Source organism: Lathyrus oleraceus, chromosome 5, assembly GCF_024323335.1.
Source record: "Lathyrus oleraceus cultivar Zhongwan6 chromosome 5, CAAS_Psat_ZW6_1.0, whole genome shotgun sequence".
NCBI classification, from domain to species: domain Eukaryota; kingdom Viridiplantae; phylum Streptophyta; class Magnoliopsida; order Fabales; family Fabaceae; genus Lathyrus; species Lathyrus oleraceus.
The window spans coordinates 343,030,931-343,050,501 of record NC_066583.1 but is presented as its reverse complement, the minus strand read 5'-3'; the positions used below and the strand labels follow the sequence as shown (position 1 = coordinate 343,050,501).

The following is a 19,571-nucleotide window of genomic DNA, read 5'->3' as shown; positions in this document are numbered from 1 at the left end:
ATCAAGTAAGAGGACGAATGAATGATCGTCAATTTGATAGGCCACCTGTGACCTATTCATTCTTGCTGAAGAAGTTGAAGGACTTGGGGTTGGTTCAGCTGAGAACTTTGGCTCCAGTGAGACCCGATCAGAGGCCTCCCAGCTATGACGAGAACGCCAAGTGCGAATTCCACTCAGGTGCCCCTGGACACAATGTAGAAAATTGTAAAGCTTTTAAGCATGTGGTCCAGGACTTGGTGGATTCTAAAGCTATCAATTTTGCTCCGTCTCCAAATGTTAATGCTAATCCCATGCCCGCGCATGGTTAAATGGGGGTGAATGCAATTTCTGAAGATGGTAGAACGGTCGGGCTGGTAAAGGTGGATCAGTTGAAGACTCCCTTGGCTGAGGTCAAGAGGCAATTGTTGAGGAATGGGGTCTTCCCGGGCTGTGATGACTGTTGTGCTGCGTGCACCATTGTTCCTGATGGGTGTGTATTATTGAGGGAGGTTGTCCAGAGGCTGATGGATGAGGGAAGCCTCAGATTTGAAAAAATTGATTCGGGGAAGGAAGATATCTCCACCATAACCATCTACTTCGATCCGGTTGATTTGTCAACGCTGCCAGATGCGGCTTCAGTTACCATTACGGTACCTGGGCCTATTCCTTATGACAAAGATGACGCCGTGTCGTGGCACTATGGTGGGGAAGTTTACTGTAATGGGGAGAAGCAGGAAGATCAGGCTGTAGGTGAAACCACCGTTTCAAAGGTGGATAATGCCGGATATAGTGGTTTCACTCGCAGTGGAAGGTTGTTTGCACCGGACACTTTGAGGAATGGTGGTGGAGAGAAAGAAAAGAAAGATAAGGCCGAGGCTTTAGCCAGGGCAAGAGGGAAACATGTGGTGAGCGAGAGTACTCCTGTGGTGACACCGGTGCCTGGTGGGTCGGAGAGAGAACTTGATGATGAAGCTGAAGAATTTCTGAGGATCATCAAGAAGTCAGAGTACAAACTTGTTGACCATCTGCAGCAGACCCCATCCAAGATTTCAATCCTGTCATTGTTGCTGAGCTCAGAGGGGCATAGGGAGGCTTTGCTGAAGATACTGAAGAGAGCCTATGTTCCTCAGGAAATAACAATCAATCAGTTGGAGACGGTGGTATCAAATGTCAATGCCAGCCATGGGCTGGCTTTCACTGATCTTGATCTAACTGTGGATGGGCGGAATCGTAATCGGGCGTTACACATTGCCATGGAATGTAAAGGAGCCGTGCTCTCGCACGTGTTGGTTGATACCGGCGCCTCTTTGAATGTGTTGCCAAAGAAAGCCCTGGCGAAGCTGGATTGTGATGGTTTAGTGCTGAGGCCCACGGACCTGGTGGTTAGAGCCTTTGATGGTTCTAAAAGGGCTGTTATTGGGGAAGTGGAGCGCCCAGTGAAGATTGGGCCCGAGGTGTTTAAGTCCGTACTTTATGTCATGGATATTCAGCCGGCATACAGTTGCCTGTTGGGTCGCCCATGGATTCATGCTGCTGGAGCAGTGACTTCGACTTTGCACCAGAAGCTGAAGTATATCTGGGACGGGCAGGTCGTCACCGTTTGTGGAGAGGAAGACATATTCGTCAGCCACCTGTCATCGTTCAAGTATGTTGAAATGGACGGTGAAATTGTTGAAACACCAAGTCAAGCATTTGAAACCGTCAAGGTGGAGAATGCTATTTTTGCTAAAGAGGAAAAGCCGTCCATTTCTTCGTATAAGCAGGCTGCTGAGGTGGTGAAGAATGGAGAAGCTCCAGGTTGGGGGAAGATGATGGACATCGCCGCCAAGAAAGACAGATTCGGAGTGGGTTATCAGCCGGGCAGAGGCTCGTCTGGTCAGAGCCAGGGACGTCGTACGTCATTCACGTTCACCAGTGCTGGAATGCTGGATCCAGATCACATCTGTATGGTGGGTGAAGAGGTCGACAGTGACTGTGAGCTTGATCAATGGATAAAGCCGTGCGTACCAGGGATGGAAGTCCAGAACTGGAAGGCCGAGAAGATCATCACTGTCACTCTACGTGAAGAGTAATATTTCCTGGTTTTCAATTTTATTTGCATGGAAGTCATACGTTTTGCCCGAAACGTAATGGTTCATTGTAAGGGCCACCTCATGTTTCATTTTGCAAAATTTGCATCAGTAATAAATGGGTGTTTTTCAATTAAAAGCGGTGTTCCCTGTTTTTCATTTATTTTTGCAGTTTAAAACAAAAATAAAAATGGCAATGTTTATTTTCATTTTCCTTTTAATCTGCTTCGCTCCGGTTCTAAAGCAATGCATGAATCAACATTCATGCAGATGCGATCATTCTCCGGATCTCATTGATAACAATCCTGTTACACCCTCATATGACTTCGACAATCCGATCTATCATGCCGAAGAAGAAGGCGAAGAAGATTGTGAACTGCCGGATGAATTAGCCAGGTTGTTGAAACAAGAGGAGAAGGTGATCCAGCCGCACGAGGAGCAGGTTGAGGTTGTGAATCTGGGTACCGACGAGGTCAGGAAAGAAGTGAAGGTTGGGAGTGCTTTAGAGGCGAGTGTTAAGAGCAGAATGGTAGACTTGTTGAAAGAGTATGTTGATATCTTCGCCTGGTCTTATCAAGATATGCCAGGGTTGGATACCGATATCGTTGTGTACAAGCTACCATTGAGAGCAGATTGTCCTCCAGTGAAGCAGAAGTTGCACAGAACTCGACCTGAGATGGCTATGAAAATTAAAGAGGAGGTGCAGAAGCAGTTGGATGCTGGTTTCCTCGTTGTTACCAATTATCCGCCCTGGGTCGCAAACATTGTGCCGGTGCCGAAGAAGGATGGGAAGGTGAGAATGTGTGTGGACTACCGGGATCTGAACAGGGCTAGCCCGAAAGATGATTTCCCATTACCTCACATTGATGTATTGGTAGATAATACGGCTCAGTTCTCGGTGTTTTCCTTCATGGATGACTTTTCTGGCTATAATCAAATCAAAATGTCGCCATATGATATGGAGAAAACAACATTCATCACACCATGGGGCACTTTTTGTTATAAGGTGATGCCATTTGGTCTCAAGAATGCCGGTGCTACTTATCAGAGAGCCATGGTAACTTTGTTTCATGATATGATTCATCATGAAATCGAATGCTATGTTGATGACATGATAGCAAAGTCCCAAACAGAAGAGGGACATTTGGTAGATCTGGCCAAGCTGTTTGACCGGTTGAGACAGTTCAGACTGAGGTTGAATCCGAACAAGTGCACTTTCGGAGTGCGGTCTGGTAAGTTGCTGGGGTTTATTGTAAGCGAAAGAGGAATCGAGGTTGATCCTGCTAAAGTAAAAGCAATAAGAGAAATGCCTGAACCGAGAACAGAGAAGGAGGTCCGTGGTTTCTTAGGTAGATTGAACTATATTTCACGGTTCATATCTCATCTAACAGCCACGTGTGAACCTATATTCAAGTTGTTAAGAAAAGGTCAAACGGTCAGGTGGAATAATGATTGCCAAGCGGCATTTGAAAAGATAAAAGAATATTTGCAGGAGCCTACGATTCTGATGCCTCCTGTGGAGGGACAACCGTTAATTCTGTACTTGACAGTCCTTGAGGGGTCTATGGGGTGTGTACTGGGGCAGCATGACGAGTCTGGTCGAAAAGAGCATGCCATATACTACCTTAGCAAAAAGTTTACCGACTGTGAAACAAGATATTCACTGCTCGAGAAAACTTGTTGTGCTTTGCCCTGGGCTGCTCACCGACTGAGACAGTATATGTTGGTTCATACCACTTTGTTGATTTCCAAGATGGATCCAATCAAGTATATTTTTGAGAAGCCAGCATTGACCGGACGGGTTGCGAGATGGCAGATGATTTTGACCGAATATGATATTCAGTATACCTCGCAGAAGGCAATCAAGGGGAGTGTATTGTCTGATTACCTCGCCCAGCAACCCATTGAGGATTATCAACCGATGAAGTTTGAATTCCCTGATGAGGACATCATGTTTCTCAAATCGAAAGACTGTGAGGAACCGATCCCGGAGGAGGGGCCTGACCCTGAATCCGAATGGATTCTGATGTTTGATGGGGCCGTTAACGTGAATGGTAGTGGTGTTGGTGCTGTTTTGGTTACGCTGAAAGGATCCCACATTCCTTTTGCTGCCCGGCTAACATTTGAGTGCACCAATAACGTGGCTGAATATGAAGCTTGTATCCTGGGGATTGCAGAGGCGATTGATTTGAGGATCAAGAACCTAGTTATATATGGAGATTCAGCTTTGGTTGTGAACCAGGTTAACGGAAAATGGTATACGCATCAATCTCATTTGGTTCCATACCGGGATTATACGAGGATATTGTTGACGTTCTTCACTAAGGTGAAATTGCATCATGTGCCGAGAGAGGAGAACCCTTTGGCGGACGCTTTGGCTACTCTGGCTGCCTTGATTAAGGTGCAGTGGTGGAATCAGTTCCCCAGTGTTGAGGTGGGACGTCTGGATAGACCGGCTTATGTGTTTGCTGTTGACACAACGCCTGATGATGAGAAGCCGTGGTACTATGATATTAAGCGGTATCTGGAAACCCAAGAATATCCTGAGGGAGCATCCAAGAAGGACCGAAAGACTCTGAGGAGGTTGGCCATGGTGTTCTATCTGAACAAGGATGGGGTTTTGTACAAGCGGAATTTTGATTGGGTTTTGCTTAGATGTGTTGATGACAGAGAAGCAAGCCATTTGATGAAAGAGGTTCACGAGGGGTCGTTCGGTACCCATGCCAGTGGGAATGCAATGGTGAAGAAGTTGTTGAGGGCTGGATATTATTGGATGACGATGGAGGCCCAATGTTTCAATTTCGTGCGGAAGTGTTATAAATGCCAGATTTATGCTGATAAGGTGCACGTGCCTCCAAATCCGTTGAGTTTAATGTCGTCTCCGTGGCCGTTTGCTATGTGGGGCATTGATATGATCGGGAAGATTGAGCCTACGGCTTCGAATGGGCACCGGTTCATATTAGTGGCAATTGATTACTTCACCAAGTGGGTGGAAGCAGTCTCTTATGCAAATGTGACGAAGTAGGTCGTCGCCAGATTTCTGAAGAGAGACATCATTTGCAGATATGGGGTTCCCGAGAGAATCATTATTGATAATGGTTCTAATTTGAATAATAAGATGATGGCAGAACTGTGTCGGGAATTCAAGATTGAGCATCACAATTCTTCTCCTTATCGTCCGAAGATGAATGGGGCGGTTGAGGAAGCCAATAAGAATATCAAGAAGATTGTGCAGAAGATGGTCGTAACCTATAAGGATTGGCATGAGATGTTGCCGTTTGCATTGCATGGGTATCGAACCTCGGTGCGTACGTCTACTGGGGCAACGCCTTTCTCGCTTGTGTATGGAATGGAAGCCGTGCTACCGATTGAGGTTCAGATTCCCTCTTTGAGAGTCCTGATGGACGTGAAATTGCGAGAGGCTGAATGGGTAAGGACTCGGTACGAAGAGTTGAGCCTGATTGAGGAAAAGAGGCTGGCGGCCATTTGTCATGGGCAGTTATACCAGCAGCGGATGAAGCATGCTTTTGACCGAAAGGTGCGACCTCGTGTGTATCACGCAGGCGATATGGTCTTGAAAAGGATCCTTCCTCCTCAAAACGATCGAAGGGGCAAGTGGGCACCCAATTATGAAGGTCTATTCGTGGTCAAGAAGGTTTTCTCTGGCGGAGCCTTGTTGTTGACGACCATGGATGGTGAGGATTTTCCTTCCCCTGTGAATGCGGACGCAGTTAAAAAATACTTCGTATAAGAGACCCGCTGGACGAAAAGAATAAAATAGTCCAGGCAAAAATGGGCATCCCGGCGAACCAAGAAAAAAAAGAGAAAAAAGGTTCGGGCAAAAATTAGGGATAAAATGAAAAAAATTGTACACCCGGCAAGTCAAAAACCTGAAAAGGCGACTTGGGCAAAAAAGGGTATCCCGGTGGACTGAAAACTCGAAAGGGCGGTCCAGGAAAAAGAGGGATTGAAACGAACAACTGCGTCTGGCATGATCGTTTTCGCTTTGGTTAAGGCACGTGGATAATTCCCGACAGGGATCGGTCGGAATCGTCTTGTTCAGAAGGCAGAAAGCACGGAGAGTCTGAGGACATATGGGGTGTAACCGAGTTGGAACTCGATGAGATCACGGGTTCACATTGCCATTAGGATAGATTTTTCCTTTTGTGCGCAATTACCTCTTTTCAGGAATTGCTTCTTTTGTATTGCTCATTCACGAGCCACACCTTTGTCAATCAATAAAATGCATATTCAATCAAATAACTTTGTTTTTGTTTTCATTACCGCTTTGATTGCAAAAACATCTAGTTATTTTTGATAAAGAATCTTTGCATTTCAAGACATACAGGTCCCTTCCAATGCATGTTTATAAGATTGAAAACTTGAAATCTTATTCGGAAGGTGGAGTGACCCAATTGTTGAAATTTTGGCACGCCTGGGGCACGTTTTTATCTAACGATCTCTTTTGCAGGTGTTGTTAGATATTTTCACTCACTTGCAGGTTGTGATGTGAAGCTTTTGACAAAAGATCCCCGTGGAGTCCAATCGGGGACAAGGGATTGAAGAACGGTGAAAAGACGGCGAGAACGTGCGACGATCTTGGAAGATTAATCAAGAAGACTCTTCAAAGTCTGGGGATTGGAGAATTGATACCAATCTAAGGAGTTCGATATCCGTGGAATCCGGAGAAGGCAAGAATACAAGGTGATGAATCAGAAAAGTCCAGACGAGTCTGGGAGCTCTCAAAAGTGGAAAGCTGACACTGGATTTGGATGTTGAATACCAGGGTTTGACGAGTCGACGGGTGTTCTGTGCCAGACTTTCCTTGTTTCCCCAAGCAGAGTTGGGAATTTTACCTCCCCAGCAGATTCAAGGTTTGTGTCTTCCCTAGCAGTGTCGGGATTGTTGCATCCCCAGCAAGTCGAAGATTGCTGTTTTCCCTGCAGAGTGTGGTGGTGGTTTCTTCCCCAGCGAAGTCCCCAAACGGATCAGGGTTCAGCGGAGGTCATCCCTGGTGAGGGTGGTCCTTTCCCCAGCAGCAGTGCTATTCCTCGGCAGGGGGAGATTGGAGCGTTAACGAGTTCCTCAGCAGAGTGCTTCGAGCTCCCCAGAAGAGTCCCTTGAGGGGGATGCTTTTTATGCATTCATCATGTAGATAAGCACAACATATTGCATAATTCATTGCGTAGCATTTCCATAGTCATGGAGCATTACGCTAAAAAAAAATCATCATGCATCATCATTGCAAGCATAAGCTAGTCTCAAGCTGTGGTTACCACTTGAGGATTGGTTTCGCCAGGCGGTGAAAATGTTACTCTGAGAAGTTTGGCATCATGACGTTGAATCGACAGTATTCCCCAGTAGTGCGATATTGGAGGAAGAGTTTTTGTCGGGCGGAGATGGAAATAATAAAAAATCAAGAGAAGTGGAAATAATAAAAAATTAAGAGAAGTTAACGAGTTCCTCAGCAGAGTGCTTCAAGCTCCCCAGAAGAGTCCCTTGAGGGGGATGCTTTTTATGCATTCATCATGTAGATAAGCACAACATATTGCATAATTCATTGCGTAGCATTTCCATAGTTATGGAGCATTACGCTAAAAAAATCATCATGCATCATCATTGCAAGCATAAGCTAGTCTCAAGCTGTGGTTACCACTTGAGGATTGGTTTCGCCAGGTGGTGAAAATGTTACTCTGAGGAGTTTGGCATCATGACGTTGAATTGACAGTATTCCCCAGTAGTGCGATATTGGAGGAAGAGTTTTTGTCGGGCGGAGATGGAAATAATAAAAAATTAAGAGAAGTTTCGGGGTCCAAAAAGTAAAGTAAAGAGAGAATAATCCCCAGCTGAGCGCAAATTATTCGTTTACTAGGGTTGAATAGAGGACAACATGCTCGTGGCTTGTTATCCCCAGCATAAGTCGTTGGCTCACGTGCCGCCTCATTTATCACCGTCCCTTATTTCTGCCGATGCTGACAGGCATGACAAGTTTCGGGTATTCAGACCGATGTGGCGTTCAGGCCAGTTTTTGGGTACTCAGACCGTTGTGGCATTTAGGCCAGATTTCCGATTTTCAGATCGAAGAGGTTTCCGACATTCAGGTCGACGCACTTGTGGCACTCAGGCCAGTTTCCGATTTTCAAATCGAAGACGTTTCCGACGATCAGGTCGAAGTACTTGTGGCATTCAGGCCAATTTCCGATTTTCAGATCGAAGAAGTTTCCGATGTTCAGGTCGACGCACTTGTGGCATTCAGGCCAGTTTCCGATTTTCAGATCGAAGAAGTTTCCGACGTTCAGGTCGACGCACTTGTGGCACTCAGGCCAGGTTTCCGGTATCCAGACCGAAGTGGTATTCATACCGAAGTGGTATTCAGACCGAAGTGGTATTCAGACCGAAGCGGCATTCAGGCCAATCTCTCGGTGATCAGACCAACATTAATACTCTCATATTTCGATGCTCAGTATTCAGACTGACGAGCGGCGTTCAGGCCATGGTGGTTCCTGTGTTACCATTTATTTTGGTATCCAGGTCAACGTTTCTTTTCGGTGTTCAAGTCGATTCTCACTGTACCAGACGGATTTTTCTTTTAAGATCACTTCTTTGCCGATTCTGACAGGCATTGTTAATTATTTCCCAGCGGAGTGCAAATTGTTCGTTTGTTCTTGGTATTCAATCACTCTTCACCCTGGTCATCTGAAAGCCGAGGCTGTTCATATCGACAGGTTCACAGTGGATTGAATAGAGGCAGCTGTAAACCCTCAAAATTTGCACTCCTCTCTTGGGACTAGCTTAGCATATTGCATTTCATTTTGTAGGACATTAGGCATTTGCATATTGCATATCATGTGAGAATAAACAAGTCATCCTCCTTAGTCTTGATCAGAAGATAGAGAAGTCAAGGGATTCATGCCTGAGGGTCTTGTTGAATTGATCACTAGCCATCTGAGGGTTTGTGCTTCAATTAGGGTTTCTTGGTCCTTCAAGGAGGTTGAGCATTATCTTGGTTGCAAGGATACATCATCATCATTATGGCTATGTCATCCTCCATGGATTCATTGTTCATGCTCAGATTCCTTGGGATTAGGGTTTTGACCTCTGGTCAACCCTAATCAGTTACATTCTACCAATCAGGGTTCATCAAGGAGATGGGGTTTATTTTCTTGGATGAGGATCATATGACTATTATGTGGAGCTTACAAGAGCTAGGGGGTCATTTTGGGGCCATTTCCTCAAGTGGTTGAGGCTCAGGCTGATCAGAGCACTTCTAAGTCATCTGTCAACCATAAAAAGTCAACTGCAAGTCAACTGAGGGCTAGGAGGGGGAGAAATGAGTTTCAACATCTCATTCATGTTCAAAAGAGGCTTATTCATCATTACAAATGCATATCTTGAAGAATTTGAGGTCAGATCAAAAGTTGCCAGAAATGGAAAGTGACCTGTAATTGAAAGTTTCCAAAAATGGAAGGTTTTTGGTCCAAATTCAACTTGATCTTGCATCATCAAATAAGCTTCAAATGAATTTTTGTCCAACATGAAAGTTGAAGATCTCTCTCTCCCATTTCCAAAAAGTCCAAGATCATGAATTTATGATGTGTGGTTGAGGAGATATGATCCAATCATTGCCAAGTGTGCATGGGACTTCAAATGAGCATAACTTTTGATTCATAGCTCCAAATTGTGTGGTTCTTTTTGCAATATTCTTCTCTTGACATGAAGTTTCCAAATCATGCATCACATTACATAAAATGTTATCACATAATCATTTGATTTTTCAAGTCAATTTTGGAGGGAAAATGGCCAATTCAAAAATTGTGCATCATGAGAACTTTCTACCATTGCTAATGTGTTTAAAAGATGATTTTGAGTGAAAATGATGAGCCTCTTGGTACTGTTCACGCATGCATTAGCCATGCACCACCAATTTTCAAGTTTTGGTCATAACACCTTATTTTCATTAATTTCAACTAAACATGATTAATTTTTAATTAAATTGAGATTAGGACATCATATAAATAGAAACCCTAACAGAATTTGAGATTAACTTGATCATTTCACCATTTTTCTAGATCTAGAATTTTTGCCTCCAAAATTTTCTTCTAATCAAAAATTCAAAAATCTTCAAAGAACCTTGCAATTTTATTTCATATTCTGGTTCTCTGGTGTGAATTAAGTGCAGATCAAGCCTTGAATTGTGGAATTCGTGTGAAAATCAAGTGTGCAAGTTCAAGAACTCAAAGATGGAAGTTGATTATTAAGCTAGATCTACATGTTCTCAAGCTTCCTTTTCTTCATCAGACATCATCACAAACATTGTGGAGTGGATTTGGATCATCTGGAGCTTTGAATCGCGCAAAACAAGGAACTATTCTTCAAGAGGTGAGTTTTTCGAGCTTCATAATTTCACAATCCATGTAGATATTCTTGTAGATCTTGCTTTGCTGATCGTTTTGATATAAATTTCGTGCGATTTGGATAAAAATTGAGAGAGATATGCTTGATTGAAGTTTCACATGTCAAACTTTATTTGAGTCGTTTTGCATGATTAATGATGAATTAGCATGAAATGATAATTGATCTACAACATACATTGCATGAGAATTTGATTGATATAATTTTTTTTGGATTCTGAGCATTTCTGGAAATTTCTGGAAATTTGGATGAGGTTCATATGAACATTCATCTTCTTCCTCATGAAGAAGATGAAGATGCATGCATTCTGGAAAATTGCGTCAGTTTCTGGAGAATAACGACGGTTTGAACCGTCCAAATCTGCAGCTTGGGGTTCATATTGAAACGGTGGCGTTTTGGTAATTAGCGCGCGCTCCATTTCAAATATCAACATGGTTCGATTTTCACCGAGTGCAGTTTTCAAATGTTCAGGTTTTTTTTCACATTTCCCTCCATTTGCCATGCCATGTTCATATTTGAATTTCATTTTTTCTTCCAACTTGTAAAATCCATAACAAATTGAAAAATGCACCAAATCACTCCCAATTTTTTGCAAAAGGTTCCTGGTTCTGTCTAGTTTTTTATGATCATGAGTTTGAAAGTTGTGCATGGCTGGAATTATATTTGTGCTAGGTTGATTGAACACATGTGCATTTGTGACATTGCTTTACTCTTTCTATCATGAAATGCTTGTTTTTGATCCAATGGACATGAAATTTTACATGCTGATTCTAGACACATTTATGGATGTGTTAGGCTTGGTTTGGTATTTTTCTAATGTACCAATTCTGTTTTATGCTTGTGTTTTCATGGTGTGACAATTTGTGTCACACCTTTGGTTGTCTAACTTGTGCAATTTAATTTCCATGCCAAATGACCTCTAACGCTTCTGATTTTTTGTATGATGAATGTTTTGGATGTGTTGAATGCTCATGAAAATTTCCAGAATTATTTGAATCATTTCTGTTTTGATTGGGATTTTTCATTCTTAATGTTCAAATGTGTGCCTTGAATTGGTCATTGACTTCTCTTGCCTATTACATGAACTTGCATGATGATTTTGGTTTGGTCCTTTTTAGGACTTGTTCTTGATTGGTTAAATATGATCCATGTTGAATATCAAGTTTTGTTTTGGCTTTTTGATTCACTTTTGACCCTAGGCTTTGACCTAGTGGTTTGTTATTTACATTTGAGTTGTGATTTCAGGTTCAAGTGTACATCTCCATGGTTGATGTTGCTCCTTCATTTGAGCTTGATCATTTGTTGTTGTTGGCTAACATTTGCTTGTTTTGCAGGCTTTGAGAACAACTCACGTGTGTTTATGGTTTATGTATTGCATATTGGGTTGTCTGTTTGATATTGACTGTTGATTGTTTGTCTGGATTTTGTACTGATTGGTTTAGTTGTTTCCACAGGTACCTAAGTTGCTTTAAGTTCATTTGAACTTTGCTTTGCTATTGCTTGTGGTTGGCATACCACTGAGGTATAATTCATTGATCTTCATGTAGTCTGGAAGACCTGCTGTTACTGGCAGGCACCTGTCTGAAGCCCTCCTTAAGAGGCCATGTTTTTGTTTGTTTAACTTTGTGCCAAGCAGGTTAAGTCCTCTTAAGAGGCAACTGGCAGATAAAAAGGATGTGTAATCCACCCCCTGCTATTCTGTTGTGTCATTCATTTTGCTCACACCATGTGTTGATGCACTTTGAATAAAAACCAAAAATCTTGTAGTGTCAGTCATGTGGAGAAGAGTTCCTTCATTCTGGACTCCCACACTTTCTATTGATTAAAGCTCTCCCAGGCCAGGGATAAGAGCTATGAGGCACACCCCTCATTCTCATTTCATCTGCTTCACCCTAACTCTCAATGTTAGGGTTAAGAGCTCAAAACACCCATTTCCATTTGGTTTGTTTGTCAAGGTCGATATGACCCCTTGACTAAAACCTAACCTTGCTTGAGCCCCTTGGTTGTGTATAGTGTGTGTTATTTGCTTTGATGTTTATCTGCTTAGCTAATCATCTCCTTTCTGTAGGAGTCGTATGATCAACTTTTGAGGAAGTTTATGTACGTAGGGATAGACTTGAGTTGACTCACTGCCTGTGTGAGTCAAACTCTTGTTAGAAACCTCAACCTAGGACTATTGTGGATTACATGATAACTATTAGGCTCGAGTCAGTCTCCCTTCTAGTCTGTCATTTCCCAGTCTCTAGTTAAGATAGAAATTTCTCCCCTGTTCAGGGGAACTACGTTGCCCTGATCCTCATACCAGATGAGGTACGTAGGCAGGAGATCGTGCGAGATCTCTCCGGGCACCCTTTTCCTTTTTTTTGTGTGTGTTTGCTTGACAACTAGCAGGCTCGAGTACCAGACTCCCTGTTAGCTTGTTTGTTCAACTTTTTTGTTGCTTTTGATGACTCAGCGTCCGGTTAACCTCTTGTTTGCTTGGAGTCTGACGTAAGTCCAGCGATTGGCATTCGGTTTCCTGTTTGTGTTTGTGTGTGGAGTCTGATGTAAGTCCAGCGATTGGCATTCGGTTTCCTTGTTTGTGTTTGTTGTTTGGAGTCGGACGTAAGACCAACCATTGGCAGTCTGTTTCTATTTGTGTGTTTCTTTTGATGTCTCAGCGTCTGGGCGTGTGTTTTATTTCGGCGTGCGTTAGCCGAACTACGGTAGCTCTGGTTCTCATTCCAGATGAGATACGTAGGCATAGGATGCGATATCCTAGCGAGCCCGTTCCCCCTTTCTTCCATCTGTGTTTATTCCAGTGTGTGTGCATTCTTTTGAGCAGTTATTCAGCAACCTTATTCTATTCTTCTGGGCGTGGATCCCGTCGAGTACGACGGACGTGAGGGGTGCTAATACCTTCCCCTTGCGTAATCGACTCCCGATCCTTGTAATCTCCGGTCGTAAGACCATTTCCTTTCCAAGTTTACTTCGAGCGTTTCCTTTCCCTCTTTTGGGATAAATAACGCACGGTGGCGGCTCTATTTGTTTTAGCTTTTCCCGCCGGTTGTTTTTCGCGTTGCGACACTCCGTAGTTCAAAGAACTAGTGAAGGGAGATGAAAAGAAGTTGTGATAACAAATATGGTCTAAACCAAAGGATTGTGTTTTGAACTCCAACAAGGGTGAAAACATGAACCCAAGAGTAAAACTGGATTTTACCAGTACATGGGCTAGCATGGCTGCCTCTATAGGGTAAGGCGAAAAATACGTAGAATTAAGTGTTTGGGAATGATCCAAATAGCTCTTGGTTCATAAGGTGACGCAGGACGGAGCACAAAGAGGTAGTGTATTTGGCTCAAAGATAACTGGTATATCACATGAAGTGAATGACGGTAGAATATGAATGCATCATGGAAATGAATGAAGAAATGCCCTAAGGCAGGAATAATAAATAAGTATGCTCGTAGAGGATTCGAAACCCCGTGCATACGTATTCTCATCGTGCAATGAGAAAATTAGAGCAATCGTAGTTCAGCCTACTACAGTAGAAACAAAAGGGAACAAGATTGATTTTCCAAGTTACACTATCATTCAAGGCTGAAAAAGGAGTGTCAAGGTTCATGACCTTCAAGGTAAGGTATCAATACCATAGTTTGAAACTGATGATGTCAAGGAACTGAATTGCTAAGGTTTATCATCTTACATGGCGAAGAAGATCAAGTGCCAGAGTCTAGGACTCACAGGGACGAGAATTGAATTGAATAACCAAGGTTTAACACCTCACAAGGTAAAGAGAGTTAGATGCAAGAGTCTATGACTCTAAAGGAAAAGACCAAAATCAAATAGCCAAGGTTTAACACCTTATATGGCAAAGAAAGTGTCAAGGTTTAACACCTTACAAGGCAAAGAATATATTGGAAGAGGGTGTACAACAACAAGTTTCTAATAGCAAAAGATACTCCACTATTAAAGTGTTGAAAGATTAGTACTTTCTTGAAGAATAAGACTTGTCGATTGTATGATTCAAATTGCACTAAAGTCTATGAACAAAGGCGAATACCTTGAGCAACTGGGTCATTCGTCCCGTACCCAAGGATATTCTAGACAAGGATAGGAATTCTCCACTCTCATCATTCTTTGTTTCTTAAGGCTCATAGTGTGCAACTCGAATCAAAATTAACAAGTTGCCGATAGGAGGTCCTTTGTATTGATCCTATTGATGTTATGCCATTTGTTGTGGAAGAAGACTTGACAATTGTGTAATTCAAATTATGCTAAAGTCTATGAATAAAGATGAATGCGATGAGCCACAAGCCAAACGTCACGCACCCAAAGATATCCAGAATGAGTGTAGGAAAGCTCTAGTCTCATCCCTTCTCTATTTCTTACTGCAATCGACATTCGTCTTCATGTTCCTCACGGCTTGCCACGACGTTGCAGAGATTCCTCAAAGATCAACATGGCTTCCGTTTTGGTGTACGCGTCTTCAATTTCTCCGGTTCGCTTGCTCGTACGAAAATGGAAAATTAATTGAGATTGAATCGAATAAGCTTACCGGATCGTTATGCGAACATGTGCGAATTACAATTCCAATTCTCTTATTCTCTTCACTGCGCTATGTGTTTGCAAGTTCGATCTTGTTGTTATTGAGGCGTCGCATATTTGTGATGAAGGTTATGAATGGTGAAGCAATTGATTTCCAGTTTGTTTTGCAGAGGTGAAATGGAGGATGAAAAGAGAGAAAATACTCAGGTTGGAGAACTGGAATTTTAGGTTCGAGACTGAAACTCAGATTGCAGAATGAAAGAAAATCTCAAGTTGGAGATTGAAATTTCAGATTGCAAAATGAAAAGCCAAATCTCAGGTTGGAGAACTGAGTTCTATTTATAATATTCTATCCTTCCCAATTCTGTTAGAAATGAATATGAGATTCACTATTAAATCAGTAATTAGTTAGAAATTCAGTTTGAAATGTCGATTTCTGTTATTCTGTTAGCTTCTTTCTCCAATTTTGTTGCATCTATTCAATTATGTTATTGACTCATGTGACAGTTAGCTTGCTGTTAGGGAGTAAAGTCGTTAGATGAAAAGGAGGAAAATTAAACTATTAGCTATGAAATATAAGATATGAAATTCCTTTCTTGTTATGAAATGACTTCTTGATTCGATTATGGTTTGAATCTGATTATGTTATGGGGTATGCCTTGATGTTAAGATATTGTGCAGGTCTGTTTTGCAGGTCCCATGTGGAAAATAGATAGATGGATGTAACAAGGCCAATAGAAGTGTAGAAACCCCATGGAAAAGGGCTTCCCAAACTCTTTTCATATTTGATTCAAGCCATGTATTGTTATGCCTATGTATTAGTCATTAGGATGTAACATGGTGCCATAGCATTAGGATAAGACCATGTAGTATGCTTGTGCCATGTAAATGCGAGTGATGATTATGGACCATGCTTATGTAATAAACACTTACTCGATGCAATTTTTTTATTCAAGATTCAATCGAATTTTCCCTTTCTTTTCCGTATCAAATGTATGAAGTATATGTTTGAATATGGTTTGATTGTCGTGTGAACTAGGAGTTATTGGTTAAGGTCAACAATTGGAATTGAATTGGTTTGTCATGATGTCTTTTGAAATTATAATGTAAGCTTTGTAGTTATTAATTGAAGAATGTTTGCAAGCTAAAAATGAATGTTTAGGCATGAATGTTTGAAATTGAATTAATGAAAACATTAAAAGTTGATAAGATCTTGTTAATTACAAATTAATGGATTTTAATAAAGATTAATAAATTTAAATGTTTGATTTAAAATGGAACTTAAATATTAGTGAATGAACTTGAAATGGAATTGAAAATGTTAACCTTGAAATGGTTTTAAAAGTTAATCGAATGGATTTTAAAAAGGTTAATTGAAATTGTTTCTAATGTCAACTTGGAATATTTTTTTGAAATCCAAAATGTAATTGATTTAATAGAAATGTTCCAAAATGTTATTTGAAAAGTTTCAAAATTAAATTGAAAATGGGTTTGAGATGATTAATGTTCAAATACTCTTGAAAAGTCAAATGAAGTGTTTTGACAAGCTCAAAAATGTTAATTGAATGCAAAGTATAAATGGATACGAGCATGAGAATTTGAATTGAATTAACTGCTTTTGGAACCTCAGTTCTCCATGGTTTGGTTAATGCAAATGGAATGAAATCAATGGAAAGAAACAATGTAAGTGCTACCATCTACATAAAACATGATTATTGATTAATGTTAAAATGATATGGAAATGGCATGCCAACAAGACAAGTTAGGTTTAGGAAGATCATGATTGGAATGGTTGACTTTGGTCAACTGGTTGACCAAGAAATCAATAGTTGACCACAGTCACCTAAGAGACATGAATTAGGGTTTTGGTACAAATGAATGTCATGATTAAACTTTCATGAACCACAACCCTAAGCACAAGAAAATTAGGGCTTCACCCTTCTTGATTCCAAATGATAAGAATCACCACAATCCCAGGGGTTGAGCCTCAAGCCAAACCCTAGCTTTCAATAGGCATAAATAAACACCACCATTGAATCTATGAGATTGCATTATGATGCATGTGAATGAAATGTGAATGTGGGCAGATGAATCTCCAATCAAAGAAGAAAATGGGAGGGAAAATTTTGGGGTACGACACATATCATTCCATCATACATTGTCATCACATCATAATAAAATCATTTTATGCTTATGCATTTCCAGGAATCCAAGAGCCCAATTTGTTGATTGAGTACTCGAGACAAAGTATGACTTCTAACAGAAGAGGCATTCACAATTACAAGCTTGTGGAACCACAGTTGAAAGCTTTGAAATGACTAGGGGCACGTCTGATTCTTGAAAATAAAGAGGAGTTCAAGAAATATTATGGAAATCTCCTAGGAATTCTCAATACTGAAGTCAACACCACAACTCTTCACACTCTTGTGCAATTTTATGACCCTTTGCTGAGATGTTTTACCTTTCAAGATTATCAGTTAACACCGACTTTGGAAGAATACTCTCATATTTTGGGGATTGGGATTAAGAATTGAGTTCTTTTTGTTTGCACTAAAGAACTCCTAAATCTCATATTATTGTTGAAGCCTTCCATATGGAGAAGAAGGAAATGGAGCTTAACTTCAAGCTTAAAGGTGGAATTCATGGTTTTGCCTCGAAGTTTTGGTAGATAAGGCCACTACTTTTACCGACGCTGGAAGCTAGATGGATTTCAACGCTATTCTAGTTTTACTCATCTATGAGATTGTATTGTTCCCCAATATTGAGGAGTTTGTGGATCTTACTGCTATCCATATCTTTCTAACCAAGAATCCCAGTCCTACTCTTCTTGCTGATACTTACTACTCTATCCACGTGAGGACTCAGAAGAAGAAGGGGACCATTGTATGTTGTATTTTCTTGTTATGTAGATGGTTTATTTCGCATCTACCCAACAAAGGTCATTTCATTGAGAATAAAGACAATCTGATGTGGTCTCAAAGGATCATGTCCTTGAATGTTGGAGATATTTCTTGGTACTCTAGAAAATGTCAAACTCATCCTCAATTATGGCGATTTACTTAATGTATCTCTTATTGGTACAAAAGGTGGAATCAACTACAATCTGAGATTGGCACCACGTCAGTTGGGATACCCGATGGTGGACGAACCTGATTCCAAGCATGTGGAAGATTTTATCTTATAGGAAGGGGTCGACAATCCAGAGTTACTCAAGAAGATTACCAAAGCTTGAGGAGATATATGTCCTCAAGGAAGAGCTGAAATGGGTAAGAAGAACTGCATAGTCAAGGAAGATTACACCCAATAGGTTAAGGATAAGGTTAAAGAGATATTGCTTCCATTTCCACCAGAGCGGTCTATGAGCATCAAGCCTCCCGAACTCACTGTTAATCCTATCTCTGAAGTTGACATGCCGAAGAGAATTATCAAGGCATTAGAGAAAGAGAGCGTTGATCTCTGATCTAAGCTTGGTAATATTAGTTTGGAAAAGGATAATATAAGGCTCAATCTGAATCAAAAAAGGGATAAGACACTTCAGGCGGATAACAAGGTGTGACTGCTGACTTACAATTCATCGGCTCAAATCTCTTCAGCAGCTCAAGTTCATACTTCAGTTGGTGCATAATAATTCCCTTCTCATAATGAAAATTTTCCATCCCTATAAAATTTACCATATTTTCAAGGTCATTCATATCAAATGCATTCATCAACACCTTTTTGAACTTGTTTATCTCAGAAGTACAACTCCCTGTCAGAAGTATGTCATCCACATAAAAACACACCAGAATCACATTGCCTTCAGAAGTATGTTATACATACACACCATATTCCATTTCACATTTCTTGAATCCCAAATGCTTGAAAAATGAATCAATTTTCAAATTCCAAACCCTTGGAGCTTGTTTCAACCTGTACGAGGCTTTATGCAGCTTGTACACCATCCCTCATTTGTTCTCTTTCATTAAGCCAGAAGGTTGTAACATAAAAACTTCCTATTGCAATGGACCATTTAGAAAAGCTTACTTTACATCTAAATATATCAAAGGCTAATTCCTATTTGCAGCTACAAAAATAAACAACCTTATGGTTTCATGTCTAGCTACAACCACAAACACTTCAAAGTAGTCTAAACTAGACTTTTGTAGGAATCCATAGCTACTAACCTTGCTTTATACTTAGCAGCTGAACCATTTGGCTTTAACTTTATCTTGAAAACCCATCTCACACTGATGGCTTTTTGTTTTGAGATAGAACAATCAATTCCCATGTTTTGTTTCTTTCAATGGCCTCAAGCTCTTCCTTCATAGCATTTGTGAGTGAAACTTTCTATTATATGTATTTTGTATGATGTCAAAACTAGGATTCTTTAGCGTTAATGTATATTGGATGGTATCCTCTAATTCTTGATGTGCATCTTAGCATTAGGAGGCATAAAAGAATTTGGAAATAAGTTGAAAAAGGTATCATACATCAAAAATGCGTTAAAAACAATTTTTATGGGAAAATTAACCTATGTGTCGATAAATACATCTTTCAGGTCGACACATAGAAGAAATATATTTCTAGGTGTCGACACATCATTTTTC

The 19,571-nt window shown here is 41.0% G+C and overlaps 1 protein-coding gene across 1 annotated transcript in view; it reads left to right on the top strand.

Annotated features, from left to right (window-relative positions):
* The window catches only part of LOC127084525 (uncharacterized), a 29,998-nt gene extending 14,036 nt beyond the window's left edge, over positions 1–15,962 (top strand). The window contains exon 2 of the transcript XR_007788727.1: positions 15,667–15,962. The gene's annotated coding sequence lies outside the window, so the exon portion shown is untranslated. The remainder of the gene's footprint in view (positions 1–15,666) is intronic.
* The last annotated feature ends 3,609 nt before the right edge of the window (positions 15,963–19,571 follow it).